The sequence below is a fragment of the Miniopterus natalensis genome, chromosome 6 (assembly GCF_054644295.1).
Source record: "Miniopterus natalensis isolate mMinNat1 chromosome 6, mMinNat1.hap1, whole genome shotgun sequence".
NCBI lineage: Eukaryota > Metazoa > Chordata > Mammalia > Chiroptera > Miniopteridae > Miniopterus > Miniopterus natalensis.
The window spans coordinates 72,431,185-72,445,972 of NC_142086.1; the positions used below are offsets into that span (position 1 = coordinate 72,431,185).

The 14,788-nt window shown below is 40.9% G+C and overlaps 1 non-coding gene across 1 annotated transcript; it reads right to left on the minus strand.

Annotated features, from left to right (window-relative positions):
* Nucleotides 1–13,891: 13,891 nt before the first annotated feature.
* LOC148092948 (U6 spliceosomal RNA) lies at nucleotides 13,892–13,997 on the minus strand. Its single transcript, XR_015714722.1, has one exon. It is a non-coding gene; the product is annotated as a U6 spliceosomal RNA (small nuclear RNA).
* Between the last annotated feature and the right edge of the window lie 791 nt (nucleotides 13,998–14,788).

Sequence of the window (14,788 nt, forward strand, 5' to 3'; positions counted from 1 at the left end):
CTTAATTCATTTTCATCATCAGTACGAAAAACAATCCCAAAAGCATCTGGAAATTGATGTATATCTCTCTCTATATGCTTTTGCCCCGTCTTTGATCCTGGGGGACAAAAGAAAAAAGTCGGAAGGGAAAAACTCGACACTCTGATTGTCCCCAGAAAGCGGAGGCGGGCAGAAAATGTGGGGAAAGAGAAAACAAGGCGACCAAATGAAATGATGAAGGTGGGCGCCTCACAAGGTGCCTGGCACGGGGCTGGCGCTCAGCGAGAGTCCCCTCCCCCCTTTCTTGTTACCCCCTTGCTGATTACCCGCAGTCCTGTGTGAGGATCCCGCTTTATTTCCCCCCTCTATCCCGTCACACCCACCTTAAACGGCATCCAGCTAGATACAGGCACTAGGTTTCTGTAAAATATGTTGATACACACAAACAAAGTTTATTTTGGCTATAATGTGTGAACTGATGGTTGACTTTCGACATTTGCATTTTATCTCACAAAGTTGTATATTAATTTGTTTGTTTCAATTCATGTAGCTGTTTAAAATGGGGTACCCTGGACTGAGCAGTCTGTATCCCAATGCTCCAGAAAGCCGCCTTAGTTTTTTCGGTTTTTTTTTTCCCCCTTCTTATTTACAAGAAAGAGGAAAAGCTCTTTTAACTGAACTTGGGTATGCGGTTGAGCTTTGTAACTATTTGTTCTCCGTGAAAACAAATTATTTATATTTGCCATATTTTTTCTAGTGTATTAAGTTATTTTAAACAGAAGAAGATGCTGTTATTTCATGATGTGTTGTCGGTACGAAATGTTTCGGTTTCACCTCTGTTAAGCCTTTTAAATAAGTGCCAAGTTATTCATTGAAGACACTTTGCGATCAATTGAATGAAAATAGTATTGTTTCATTTGATGGGGTTCGCGTCATCTTTGTTCCTGTTATTATTAAACTATCCGAGATAGTCTTTCCTCCTTCCTTTTTGATGCATGTGTATCTGCCGGCTACGCGGCTGGGGAAGCGCCGGCCTCAGCCCCGCTTTCCGCAGTCGAGGGGCCGCGAGAACCCCGGCTTTGCGGCTCTAGACGGCGCCGAGCGAAGCTCCCGCCCCCACTGCGTCCGCGCGGCCTGGAAACCGGGCTCATTTGCATGCCAAGCCAATAAAGGAACAGGTACTACGTAAAATAACAATAGAATAACCCCCTTCCCCAGCCTGGACTCGGGTTCTTCATTTCGCTGCACTTTGACCCTTGAAGTTTATTTGGGGGATACTTTGGGCAGCAAGGGAAGCGGGACCACGCGGCGCGAAGTTCACCGCGGTTAATCGCAGCTTAACAGACGCTCAGGCCCAGGTCGCCGACCCTCCCGGGAGAGCGCAGGCGACCCTACTTCGGGAGCAGGGCAAGAGCCCCGGAGGGGGCCGCGGCGCCGGGAGGGGCTGATCCCCACCTTACACTCCGGGTTAGCTCTTGGACCGCAGCAGCGTCTTCGTTGGGCTCGTTTTAGGAAAAGGTAGAAGCCAGGGCCATGACCGCGATCAGGAAAAGCCGGGTCTTAGCCGTCCTCTGAACACCGCGGAGCCCCTCCCTCCGTACTCCTTTGACCCCCTCTCCCAGAAGGAACCCCTCTAGTGAAGCCCAAAGGCGCTGCGGGTTTGGGGGTTGGCAGGGACCTGGAAGACTCGGCCCTGGCCAGGACCTTCCCTTCCCGCATGGGTTCTTGGAATGGGGGGGGGCACCCTCCGCGAAAATTGAGGGTGTCCTGCGTATCCCTTGGGGCCCCCTTTGGGCCGGAGGACGCGTAGGTGAGACACTCCCCCCCCCAACCCCGACAAAACCCCGGGTCCTCCGGCCGCGCTCCCGCCGCCCCCGCCCGGCCCTCTCCCGGGTTGAGTTCGCCTCGGCGTAGACATGGGTGATATGTTCATATTTATCTGTTTGCTTTCAAAGATCATAGACCACCACTTGGGACGCACCCGGCGCTCAGGCCTCGCGAGTCTCCCGCAGACGGGCGTCCCTAGTTTTCACGGTAAACATCTGCCTCGGGGCGAGGTGCGCTTTGAAGCGGCCGCGCCGCTCCGCGCGCCGGGGCGAGGTGGCCGGCGGCGAGCTCCCTCCCCTCCCGCGCCCCGGCCGGGCGCCCGAACCCCCAGGCTGCAAGCCCCAACCCTAGTCCAGCCCCGACGCGGCTTCGGACATTTTCCGGGCACCTGGAGCGAGGTCGGAGGTCAGGGGGGACCTTGGGGCTGGGGAGTTGGTGGTCCTGTCGGGGGTCCAGCCTTGGGCGCGGCCAACGCAGAGCCGAGCGCGTCCTCGCGGCTGAGCAGGGGCAGCCCGAGGTCAAAGGGGGCGGTGCGTCGAGGGCCGACGCGAGAGGCGCGGGGCGCAAGAAAGGGGCGCGGCCCCGCCGCCCGGGTCAGCCCTGAGCGCTCCCCGGGGCTAGAGGCTGCGGGTGGGCGCGCCGCCCCGGGGGTCGGGCCGGGGCGCGGAGGGCCGAGGAACCGCGAAGGCCACCAGGTGAGAAAGGCCAAAGTTTCTGGGCCCGGCCCGCCCAACTTGCACCGGGCGCGGCCTGTGGGTCCCGCGCGTCAGGGGCGCGCGTGGCGGCCTCGCCTCCTTCCGCCTGAGCTCTGCGGGGCCTCAGCGAGCGCGGAGGTTGCGCTTCCTGGCCCGGCGGGACCGGTCCCCAGGGTTCAGTCTCCCACGGGGGCAGGCAGGGCCGGCTTTTCTGGGGCGGCACAGCTCAAACTCTCTGACCCCTGGGCGGTCCAAACCCCGAGTTTCCAGAGCCACCTGAGAAGGGATCCGAGGAAGTCTTCACTTTAAATTTAAATAAGGCCCAACATGCACGTGGTTTGGGTTGAAACTCAATAATCGTAAAAATTAATGAAAAGCCCCCCCCCCGCCCCCCCGCATCCAAATCTTTCAGGGTGTGAAAATCCTTCTGGAGCTACAGAATCTAAGATTGGGGGAAGCCGCTCTAAAAGAGATTATTCAAGACATTATTAGTGTTAAGGACTCTATGATGCTAGAGGCCCAATAAGATCAGAGGCCTTTGCTTGAAACTGGATTGATAAATATCTATTTGGAGTTTTTCCTTAGATTTATAACTTTTTAGATCCTCAGATGGTAATACTTTAGTATAATGCAATGCTCAAATTTCGGAACTATTTTGATTTCTGAAAAATGCCTTTTTGGCTTCAGTGACATGAGATCCTGTTATTTTTTCACAAATCAGTTTACATCATAAATTGCAAACATTTGCAATAAGATCTCAAGATTGTTTATTTTATGTAACCTCAAGCACTTGACTATGTTAAACACCAGTACAGAAAGTCTGTGAAATCAGTTTAATGTGTGTGAGGGAATTAAAGGATCACTCCTTTTCATCACATAAACAAGGCATTTGAGATTGTTTTGATTGTCAGTCTCCCGAATTTTAAACACTCTTAACAATTGACTATTAATTTTAGAGTCATTCTGTGCAAAAGTAATTACCGAAGTTATATCCTGCTTTAATTAAATGTTTCTGGGCAGAATAAAATGGTATTTTACTTTGGGAAATGGGTGATTGTTTTGTGTTATATTACTTTAAATTATTTTCATTCAAATGTAAATAAAGTCTACAAATTCCAATGGGGGGGGGGAAGGCCTGAAATAGTTTCTTAATGTGCCATTAGAACAGTTAGTCAAAGTGCATTAAAGGAATGTCACACCCAGAAATAATAAATATGTCATTCTAATGAGTGTTAACTTATGGATAATTCATTCAAGGTAGTTTTTACATTTCACGAGGAATCTCTTATTATGACCTGCCTGAGCAGTGTGGTGCTTGTTCCTCAAAATCTAATTTATATAGGCTTGGATATATGTCATTCACAACTTGTGTTAATATACTCATACATACCCCAAATTTTAAACCTTTACAATATGTTTGCATGTTTACTTGCATGTTTTCAAGACAACTGACATAAAAACATACAACTTAAACATCATATTGAAAGCAAGTGCTTGCACTATGTGTGAAGAGAAAGTAGTTGAAAATTAAAAAGGATTAATTTTCAAGCTCAGGTATAGAGTGAACACTGAAATAGTTCAGACAGGGAGCATTCTTGTATAAGAAATATGAAAATCTCCAAGAAAGACTTACAGATGTGAGCATATAACACTTCTGATGCCTCAACAATCCTTTCATGTGTCTAATTCATGAAACAAAAAATCCTCAAGCCTTGGGGTATTTTGTTTTGGGTATTTTATGTGTCAGTCAAGGTAACCACCGCATATGCCGTCAGTACAGGAAAATTTAGTATCGTACTTAAACGGAGTTCTATTGGCATGAGGAAAGGTTCTAGAATATAATCAAATAAATCCTATAGGGAGGAGTAAACATACTTTTTTGCCCCTTGTTGAACAACTGTTCACATATCCTGAGCACGGATCTTTTTAGATTCTTATTCAGGCAGGATAATGCAGGATAAGTTAAGGGCACAGGATCTGGAGCCAGACTTCCTGGATTCAAACTTCACTGCTGGCATTTAACAGTCCTGTAATTTTTGGATGAGTTCATCTTTCGGTGCCGCAGTTTCCTTATCTATAAAATGGGAGTAAATAGCATCTATTTCATGGGGGTGTTAGGAGGATTATATAAATTAATATTTGTAAAACCCTAAGAACAGTGTCTTGCGCCTACCCTAATATTTAATAAAAAGGCCAGTAGGCAGTAATCCTTGTAATAGAAACCTTAGGAGAAGAAAATAGCAGTGCAATTCAAGGTATGAAATACTTTTCTGTTGTGGGCAAGAAGAAAACACTGCCTCCTAGTTTGTGATTCTAGTTAATTGCTTAGTCTCTCTGAGCCTCATCTGAAGATGTGGCAAATGTCACAAGTAATTAGGGGCCTTATCCATCAGAGCAATTTATAGATTGCATAGTGCTATATCCATGACAGATATTATTATTACTCTGCGATGTACAGGTAATAAGGTGAGATATCAGGCATGACACTTGCCCTCAAGGGGCTTACCATCGAGGGGTAAACAGTTCATAAGTACATATCATAGTGCTAGGAAGCATGTGCTAAATGCACTTGCTTAAAGGCATTCAGACACATTATGTTCAGCTGGATGGCTGTACAACACACACGTGGGACCTGTTGCCCTGTTTTTGGAGACTGAACCTTCCTTGGAAATGAGTAGCCTTATAAAGGAATTGTGGAGCGACACCCAGAGGTTAAGAAGCAAACTTTGTTAGAATTAAATGCATACCATATGTTGCTGTGCTTTGTGTTCCATGGGACCATCTGCGTTTTCTTTGGCTGTCCGTGTTTGCAGAGCATTAGCAGTAAAATGCCAAAAGATGGAAAGGCTGCTGATCAACAGTCTTCCACAGCAGTTTGAAAACACATATAATACAAAGGAAGAAATGTTTAATTATTATTGTAAGGACCTGTAAAATGAACAATTGAGGTCTAATTACAGACTAAATGAAGAGCTCCTTGTTTCCAATGCCTAAATTTACATACATTTCTAATACTTGCCTCATATTTTATATAGTATCTGTTAAGACCTCAGAGCACTTTTATTTTATAAATCTTTTTAATGATAGAGGATCCACATCAGAGCACTTTTTACACATCTTAATTTGGGAATCAGCGTGATGTCACAGTATATGATTAATCTTTAAGGGCAGATGTTCCTGAATTTAAATCTCAATATACCATGTATTAATTAGATGCAAAGTTTCAGGTAATTTCTTGGCTTCCTAGAGTCTGTGCCCTCTTCCTGTCCTGTAACATACCTTGCAGGTTGTTGTCAGGATCAAATAAGTTGTATAAAGTGCCTGGCATACAATAAGTTTCCACAGTGTACTTCTCTATTTTCATTATTTGCCTTTGAAATTATTGTCACATAGAGAGGATTTTGAATTTACCTGTCTGTGATTAGAAACAATTTTGGAAAATATTGGGAAGTGGTATTCATGTTTATTTCAATTCATCAGTATGAATATTGATTATGTTGTGTGGTTTGGAGTTTGGAATAAAACTTTTCCAAATTCTGTTAGATCTGTACCCTTCACATAGAATAGAAAGGGGGCTGCCTTTCTCCCTGATAACTCAAGGGCATTTTTAATGCAGAGGTTACCCAGAGTCTCTGACCTTCATCCTCTGTATTCCGGAATGTCAGCATACAAATTGAGACCTGGCATTAACTCTCTAGTCACTTTGATATTAGATTGATTGTCCTTCCGTTTGCTTATTTATTGAGTACATTTTATGCTTCCGTGCTAAGGAAGAAGAAAATAAACTACCCTTAAAAATGATTTCAAAAGTCCATCAACCTTTCCGAATTTTCAGTACTCGTGCTACATTGTGTTTGGTATTATGTTTACTGGCATTAGTAGTTTAAAATATAATTAGCCGTCTTGTGGGCAATATATTTATTTACTGAAATTCTCACTTGTCATCAGTTGTGTTTCTTTGAAGGCTTATGTAGTTTCCATTAAAACTAAGTCTTGCCCAATGCTGATTTAAAAGAATCCAGGGCCTCCCCTGGGGGATTTTTAGGTCTAGACCAGCTTCCCAAAATTTATACACAGGTGAAATTAGGTGGAACTAGCCACCAAAGAAAGGTTTGCTAAGAGAGAGACTGGTCCTCCATTTGCCTTGGGAATAATAGGGAAGTGTGATAGAATCAAGGCCGCTCAAAGATAGCTGCCCTAATCCCTATAACCTGTAAATATATTAGGTTATATGGCAAAGGGGAATTAGGTTGTGGTGAAATGAAGGTTGCTAATCAGCTGACCTTACAAATAGGGAGATTACCCTGGCCTATTCCTGTGGGCCCACTGTAATTAAAAGGGTCAGTAAAAGTGGAAGAGAAAGACCAAGGAGGAGACTCAGAGAGAAGTAGGACTAAGGAAGAGTGGCCTGAGAAAAGCAGCATTGCTGGCTTTGAAGATGGAGGACCCTAGGAATGCGGGTGGCCACTAGAAACTGGAAAAGGCAAACAAAGGAATGTGCCCCAGAGTCTCCAGAAGGAACACAGCCCTGCCAACACCTTGATTTTAGCCCAGTGAAACCTATGCTAACCCTGCAGAACTGTAAGATAATCATTTTGTGTTTTAAGCCACTAAGTTTGTGGAAATGTGTTATAGCAACAATAGGAAACTAATACGGCAAACTTCTGAGCCTCTGGTCATTTTTTAATGCCAGAGGCCTTTTGAGTCAGTTTAGTAGCAAGAGTGCCCCAAAACTCAGGGCTGGGATGCTTTGCCCTACCCTGTAGTAAGCTCTTAGGCAAAAAATCTCCATAAGCAATTCGGCAGAGCCCCCACAAACCTCCTTTACTATAAAATGAAGCCTATAAAGGAAATCTGCAAAATGATGTATATTCCTTTATGAAAAGTAAGACAATATTGAAAATCCTTGCCTTGTTTTATTATTCTTGTTCCCATTTCTTCTTTGTCATCTTCTGCTTATTATTAGTTACTTTTTAAAAAGTGCTTAATGTAGAGAAAGGACTTAGTTTGAAGCTCTGAAGTTCTTTGCTAATGTGCTGAAAGGGAACAAGCAGCCTGAGCAATTTGAGCTTGTCTGTCAAGTTGGTCAAGGTGGAGAGTATTGTAGTCTGGGGTTCCCAGAGCCCACTGGACCTTTGACCTTTTCTTTTGAGACTATTGATCTAGGTTAATGGTCAGCACTGGTTGTGCTGTTGAAGGAGTTGTATGTGTGATTCATCATTGAGCACAAATGAGGCTCTAACTCAGAGGGTAATTGGTCCTTTTTGTAGTTTTCCAAGATCAGGGTGAGGAATTACAATAGATGAGTCCTGACAGGCAGGGGGAAGATTCATGGGGGAAGACTCATTTCTGGAATCTTGTTGTATCAGCGACATAGAAGTGGATCTGGGCACAGAGGTGATTCTCCTTCATGCCATGAACTCTGCTCAGCAGAAGGCTGCCCATGGATTGGGTGGGATGGGGTGGGGATGGGGTTAGGAATTGCAGGATAACATGGTGACTTCTGAGGTTAGTGGAGCAGTGAGGTGGGTTTAACTCTATCCCACCTACTGGCTCCCCACCTTCCCCACCATCCCTGTATTTCTCATTTCACCTTAATTGGGTGCAGAATGGGAAAGACAGTAGGTCAGTGGACTGAATATTTAAAGAAGCTTGGTTATGCTCTTTGACTGACTGAAATGTAGACTACAGAACAAGGGAGAAAATCCTCCCAAACAGTGTCAATCCTTCAGCCCCCTCCTCTCTAGCTCTTCACTCCTTAGGGGAGAAGGGTTTTTATTTTATTTTATTTTTATTCCTACCCACCTTATGAAAAGCACTCATGTCTTTATCTTGAGCAGCTTCCCACCTCTTATGCACACCCTTCTGTCTTCCTCCTCTCTTCCAAGTTCCTCATTCTAGAAGTCTAGATGCAAGCATCTCATTTATTCATTCACTCAACAGATATTTATTAAATACCTACTATGTGCCTTGGAGTCTTTTCCTCTTTCTATTTTAACCTATCGGAATATCCTTTTCTGATTTCTGCTTGGAGTCTGACATTGTTGGAGGCAGTGATGGTAGAAAGAGAGGTAAAGGGAATGGTTGGCATGGGATGGGCATGAGAAGCAGGGCAAGTTGTAAGTGTAGAAAGACTAAAGAAAAGGAGATTATTAGTAAGCAGGCTAAACTTAGGAGACTCTTACTCACCAAACCCTGTAATGTCCAAATATTATTGGTGCAACAGCTACTTAGTAAGGAATAATACCAGGAATGATTTGAGATGCTTCACAGAAGATATTTGTTTCTCATGCCCCAGTACAACTTTTTAAAATATAAAACTAAATCATTCCTTAAACATTCTTTTAAATCTTAAGAAGAAAACCTAATTATAATAAATTAAGCTCAAAGTAGTCAATAAGCATTTTAGCATCTACTGAAGGCCTGACATTGATAGTCAATGGGAGGTGGAGAGGAAGGTAAGGATGCCCAAGGGGAGGTGGGGAGGAAGAGAAGGATGCCCAAGGGGAGGTGGGTCATCTTGGAAAGGTCTGTAGATCTTGGAGGAGAAAAGTGTGGGAGACAGGTAGTACCCAATGTGGGGATACCCCCTGAGCACTGACTGAGGCCTGTTTTCCTTCTTAAAAAGACAAATACTCAAAATTTTCTTCCTAAATTATATCTTAGTACTAATAATTATATACTATATATTAAGAAGAATGTTTATCTTCTCTAATCTAGTCACAGCTTCCCCTTTCTTCTTTTCCCTCTTCTGCTTTTACTTTACAGTTTATGTAAACCATTTACTAATGCCCTTGATATATCCAAATCTAAGCATTTTCTGTTTCCATTTATCTCCTCTGAATTTTCTGTATGTGTGGTTACAAATAGCATGCCTTTATCTTCTCATATTTACTTTTCATTCTTACCTGTTAAGATTCACCCATATTGCTGAAGTCGCTGTAATTTCTTTCATTGCTATGTAATATTCTACTGAGTGCTTATAGCAATTTGTGCATCTATTCTCACACTGCTGGAAATTTGGATTATTTCCAAGCATATATAGAAGGTACTTAAACCCATGAGGCTGGGTGTAATAAAAAACTGACCAGAGAGTAGAGGATCCAGGACTGGGCTCTGGATGGAGTGCTCTGTCTGTCATTAATGAGAAGTTGGGGAGAAGAGTTGAAATCAGTAAAAGGAGCTTGAGAAGGAACTGCCAACAAGGTGGAAAGAAAACCAAGACAGCACAGTGTCCTGGAAGCCAAGTTAAAGGAAGTGGGTCAAGGGAGACAGAGTGAGGACTGAGAATCAACCATTGAGAATTGACCATTGTACGGGTCTTTGGTGACCTTGATAAGATGGAGGCCAAAGTCTGACTAGAGTGGGATGCAAGAACCCTCTAACTGCTCTCCAAGATTCTAGTCTCTCCTCCTCAAATTCATCCTTCCTATCACTGCCCCCAACTATCTTCCTAAGATCAAGTCATGTGACTCTCTAGCTTATATTTCAGGAGCTCCAAACTGCCCGAAGAATTAAGTTCAATCTCTTCAGTACCTTGTTTGATCTGACTTTGTACTATTTTTTTTTTTTTTTTTTTAGAGAGAGGGGAGAGAGAAAACACTGATTTGTTGTTCCACTTATCGATGCATTCATTGGTTGGTTCTTGTATGTGGCCTGACTGGGGATTGAACCCGAAACGCTGGTTTATGGGGAGGACATTCTAACCGGCTGAGCTGCTTGGCCAGGGCTTACTATTATTTTTTTTCTTGTCTCATCTTCTGAAGCTACTCCACCCCCTATCCTGTGCTCCCATTGGAGCTGCCACTAGTTCCTGGATATCTGACTGTTGTCAAACTTCTGTTCCTGCTGGAATTCCTTTCTCTAGATCTCCTTTGTGCTATTATAGAATTTTGAGCACATATCTACCAGAGCTTCGTTACAGTGTAGTATAATTATTTATGTGATTGTTCCTCCAACCAGAATGTGAGTGCCTTAAGGGCAAGGATCATTACTTAGTTTTTGTAGCCTCTCCAGAGTCAAATAGTAGGGACAGACATATAGCAGATTTCATTAAGTGTTGGTGGAATGAGTAAGTCTGTGAAAAAATATATCTGATAGATTCTTTTAGATAATTTAGTGGAGACAAATCTTAGTTCTCTGAGGGTGGTTTTAATTTTTGGAACTAGCCAAGGCTGTTTGGCATTAAGTCTGATGAAGAAGCTGGAGAATATAAATTTTTATTACATATGAAGTGTAGGAAAAAATTAAGCATGGCTGTTTTGTGATGGCACATTTTCTTATGTAGCTCATAAAGGGCACTAAAGTTTACTGGCACTGATTTGCTTAAGGCGATTACGAAGATGAATTCCCAAAAACATTTTGAACAGTGACAGTATTGCTGGGTATGTGTTTGGTTTCTCAGGGTGACTGCTTTGAAGGAGAAGATACTTGGATCTGTTAAGTTCTGGTATCTATGTTAAAAAGTCAGTATCCTTCTATATCTATATCTTATTTTCTGGAGTGAAGTTTTGCAAACTAAATTTTACATTATCTCCTGTGTACTTAACTTTTTCTTGGAACTCTATATAATTTTCTATTCTTTCTTTTGTAGGCATTGTCTGCCTTTCGATGCAGCAGCATTCAAAAATTCTGTTAGAATTGTTTATTTAAAAACAAACTATTCATAAGACCATTAACTAAGACCAGATTTAACACCAATTCCAGTGGCTGATCTCTACCTCGAATGGATATGTGGCCATTTGTTATGATCTTTAGTTTACTAATTTTCAAGCAGTTTTCAATCTGTGTGACGCTGATCAGATCCAAGCCAATTTGGACTAATTTTTCAAGTCACTTTTCATGAAGCAGTGCATCAAATGCTTTACCAAGTCCAAATGGGTAACATCTGCTCTCCCTTCCCTGATAATTTTACAGTTCTCTCAAGAAGTTGACTACTTTATCAACCACGGAATGTGTTTTATAAGTCTCCATTATTATTGCCCATGATTCTGTCACCTTTTAGAATTTCCTCTCTCAATTTTATTTGCCAAGTCTTGATAAAATACTTATTAGTTAGGCATCTGATACAATTATTCTTCTAGTGGTAACACTTTGTGACTCTAGGTTCACTTGGATTAGATCTATATATAATCTTTTCAGTTATTACGATTTAAAAGATGCAAGCAGTAAAGTCTGTGTTAGCCATTTTTGCTCATATCCTGGGAGAGATGTTATTCAGACTTGCTGATGGGTATATGTTTTCAGGTCTGAAGTGTTCACTTACCTGCTCTTTGTCATTAGCTGGGTTTTTTCTAGGTGCATGTTACAGTTCCCCATCTTCACCATATGTTAAATGGGTATTGTGCTTGCAACGGCATGCCGTCCAGAACAGTGAAATGTCTGTGCATGTACAATAAGCTGATGTATGTAGCCTTTGGATACAGATTGAAGTTTTTGATGCTTCTGTCATCTCATTGATGTAGGTGAGCTGTGCTTCCTAACATTTGCTTTCGAGGGCTCGGGGGTAACTGCTAAGTACATAAACTGAGAAAAGTTTGCCTTATAATTAAGTTTTCAGGCAAATTCAAGAAGATTCCATGTAAATAGTGCATTTTTTTAATGAGTTAGGCCCTCAGGTCATTGTGTTTACTGATAGAGTTCAGTTAATTGAATAAATCTGAAGATCTTGTATTGAATACCCTTGCTCTGGTTAAAATGTAATGTTACAGATATTTTATTAACTTTTACAATGAGTTACTGACTCAACAAACTGTATAAGAATATAATGAATGTATTTGATAGTCACATAAATTGAAACATTGGTTATGATTTATCAAGGATTACTCGAGTATTAATTAACTGACAACTAGAACACTGCTTTTGACATTTGGTTAATCTTATATACATTATAGATTAGTCAGTTTCTCCTTTTTTATATAAAATATTTAGCTTTTGAAGTGTTTTGACATATGGTAAACTTCAATAAGAAGGCAGGCTTTTTCAGTTTTGAGAAATGTAAATATATCATTCTGTAAGAAATTCCAAAATGTTGGCTATGAAACAATGGAAACCACATGTAGTTTTTATCCAAATCTCAATATACAAGTAACTGCTTTCAACACATCTTTTCTGTCTCCAGTTTTAATATTAACTACTTGATTAAATGTTAAACAGAGCAAAGGCCATTTTTGTCAGGCGTCGCTAATATTCATATTGTTTCCAAAGGATGGAAAACATTTAGTTCTGAGTACTTACCACGCTTTTGTGGCTTAGTGATAACTGGTATTGGGAATACTAACTATTTAAAATTTGAAATTCTAGACATGGGGATTCTTTGGCTGAATAAGAGCTATGATGTTTTCTTTTGTTTTTAATTACTACATGGCAACTTTACATTCTTTCTGTTAAATCCACAGCTTAGAATATAAATTTTGGAAATATGTTCAAAATAGTGCTTTTTCTAAAATAAAGGTTAATTTTTTTTTCTGTTTTCAATGTTATATATATATAGATATTATAAATATTCTGCTCAATAAATTAAAACAATCAATGACCATAGTACTTATATTTCTGTAAATAGAAGAAATTACCAACACATTAAATGGGGGTGGAAGGAATTTACATTTATAAAGCACATGCATTTCTAAGTTTAAATTTTAATTTCAACCAAAAGGTAAATCTGAATCTAGAAAGCTTTTTCTAAGAATAAGTGATTTAAAGTTAGTAGACCATACTTTATAAATGAATATATATGCCTTTGGAGTCAATGATTCTAAGTTAAGGAATGGTATTATGTCAGAGGTCAAACAGAGAGACTCAGAGAGTAAATGTATTTAGGATTTGCTTTCTTTGTATAAATATTTTAAATGATGCATCAATATATATCAAACAAAGAAGACTGCATTATTCTTTGTGTGTAAGTAAAATCAGAAGTCTACATTTTGCTTTTTATAAAAATTCGGCAGTGACTGGGCCAGTGTTGCTCAGTTGGCTGGGCATCGCCCTGTGTACCAAAAGGCTGCATATTCAATTCCTGGTCAGGGCACATGCCCAGGTTTTGGGATCAATCCTGTGTAGGGGGCGTGTAGGAGGCAGCTGATCGATGTTTCACTCTCACATCAATGTTTTTCTCTCTCTCTCTCTCCCTTCCTCTCTCTCTAAAAATCAATAAACAATTCTTAAAAAAAAAAAAAAAAAAAAATACAGCCCAGCCGGTGTTGCTCAGTGGTCGAGCGTCAACCCATGAACCAGGAGATCACAGTTCAGTTCCCTAGTAGGGGGCTGTGCAGGAGGCAGCCAGTCAATGACTCTCTCATCATTGATGTTTCTGTATCTGTCCTCTCCCTTTCTCTTTCTGAAATCAATTAAAGAAACCACATATATTTTTAAAAAGTCTATTTATTTATTTTAAAAATATGGAACGCTTCATGAATTTGCGTGTCATCCTTGTGCAGGGCCATGCTAATCTTATCTGTATCGTTCCAATTCTACTATAGGTGCTGCCGAAGTGAGCACAAAGGAAAGTCTTTTTAAAAGTAAATTTTCTGCATAGTTCCAAGTTTCTTAATTTACATCAATACATTTCTGTTGGTATTTATGGATATTCATATGTGTTAAAAAATTTTATTTCTGCTAAATTTATGAGTCATTCACATAAACATGAAAATACCATTAAATCAATACTTTTCCTGGGAACATATTACTTTTATGTTTCTGAGGTTTTAGAAATTTTTTCTCATTAATTGTGAGCTAAAGCACATTAAAAGATGCATTATACAAGAATTGTGAACAGATGTGGTCAAATGAGAAGGTTGAATATGAGGTAACAGCTTTCTGGTATTAAATAGAAAATAAGTGAAAATTCGTCAACCAAAAATGTTTGTATCTTTATAACATAAAACATGGTCAACCTCAAGATAAAATAATAACGTTTTAGCATTTTTTTAACATCAGAAGATTCTTTCTAGACCCTAGATAAGCAAGGACTCTATTCTAATTACTTCACCAGGAAAATTCATCCGCTGTTGGATTATACTCAATCAAAATGTTTTTCTAGGATTCAGACTGAATGCATCCTCATTTTGACATTAGTCTATTACTATTTATATCAATACTCTCATACAGTGTGATGAATTTGTTTTCCTCTTCTGCTCTTACTGCTTTCAGCTCTTTATCCGTGAGGAGGAAGATAGGATTGTGGTGCAAAATGAGGATGGCATTTTTGTGTTTTGACCAGAGAAATTTGGAACTTTCTACCTTCATGCTTTTCAAAGTATAGGCTCCAGTTGTCAGTTCCAGTCACATCA